The sequence below is a fragment of the Schistocerca gregaria genome, unplaced genomic scaffold (assembly GCF_023897955.1).
Source record: "Schistocerca gregaria isolate iqSchGreg1 unplaced genomic scaffold, iqSchGreg1.2 ptg000520l, whole genome shotgun sequence".
NCBI lineage: Eukaryota > Metazoa > Arthropoda > Insecta > Orthoptera > Acrididae > Schistocerca > Schistocerca gregaria.
In genome coordinates, this window is record NW_026061920.1 from 420,281 (window position 1) to 422,007 (window position 1,727).

Genomic DNA, 1,727 nt, shown 5'->3' on the forward strand with positions numbered 1-1,727 from the left:
CTGCTAGCCCTCCTTTCATGCAATACCTTAAGGTCCTAGGTCATGTCCAAGCCACCAAAGCCGGCAATAAAGTGAATAATCGACAACTAAAACTTGAATTGTAGTATTTCTTACTGGCTCTTTCTTCAACTTAGAACCTTCTTCTGTGTTCTACTATGGTGCTTTTAGTATCTCCGCATACCGCAGCACGCGACATAGCTTTGCAGACGATAAATGCAACCGTTTCAGAGAGAAGAGCGGCCAATGTGACGATCTGGCTTTAAGTCGATTCGATAACAAGTGACGAAAACGTGCGGATTCCTCAGGTTTTTACTACATATGAACACTTTTCACATTCTCCCGTGCAACGCGGCTGCTAGTCCTCCTTTCATGCAACATCCTAAGTTCCTAGCTCATGTCCAAGGCACCAGAGAAGCGTAAAAAGTCAATAATCGATACCTAAAACTTGATTTGTACTACTTCTTACTGGCTATTACATCAACTTCGAACCTTCATCTGTGTTCTACTATGGTGCTTTTAGTGTCTCTGCATACCGCCGAACGCGACATAGCTTTGCAGACAATAATGTAACCGTTTCAGACAGAACTGCGGCCAATGTGACGATCTGGCTTTAACTCGATTCGATAACAAATGACGAAAACGGACGGATTTCTCAGGTTTTTACTACATATGAACACTTTTCACATTCTCTCGTGCAACGCGGCTGCTAGTCCTCCTTTCATGCTAAATCTTTAGGTCATAGGTCATGTCCAAGCCACCAAAGCAGGCTAAAAAGTGAATAATCGACAACTAAAACTTGAATTGTACTACTTCTTACTGGCTATTGCTTCAACTTTGAAGCTTCTTCTGTGTTCTACTATGGTGTTTTAGTGTCTCCGCATAACGCAGCACGAGACATAGCTTTGCAGATGATAAATGTAACCGTCACAGAGAGAAAAGCGGCAAATGTGACGATCTGGCTTTAAGTCGAATCGATAACAAATGACGAAAACGGATGGATTTCTCAGGTTTTTACTACATATGAACACTTTTGACATTCTCCCATGCAACGCGGCTGTTATTCCTCCTGTCATGCAAAATCTTATGGTCCTAGGTCATGTCATAGCCACCAAAGCCGGTTAAAAAGTGAATAATCGACAACTAAAACTTGAATTGTACTACTTCTTACTGGCTATTACTTCAACTTACAAGCTTCTTCTTTGTTCTACTATGGTGCTTTTAGTGTTTCGGCATACCGCAGCACGCGACATAGCTTTGCAGACGATAAATGTAACCGTTTCAGACAGAACTGCGGCCAATATGACGATCTGGCTTTAAGTCGATTCGATAACAACATACGGAAACGGACGGATTTTTCAGGTTTTTACTACATATGAACACGTTTCACATTCTCCCGTGCAACGCGGCTGCTAGTCCTCCTTTCATGCAACATCCTAAGTTCCTAGCTCATGTCCAAGGCACCAGAGAAGCGTAAAAAGTCAATAATCGATACCTAAAACTTGATTTGTACTACTTCTTACTGGCTATTACATCAACTTCGAACCTTCATCTGTGTTCTACTATGGTGCTTTTAGTGTCTCTGCATACCGCCGAACGCGACATAGCTTTGCAGACAATAATGTAACCGTTTCAGACAGAACTGCGGCCAATGTGACGATCTGGCTTTAACTCGATTTGATAACAAATGACGAAAATGGACGGAATTTTCAGGTTTGTACTACATATGA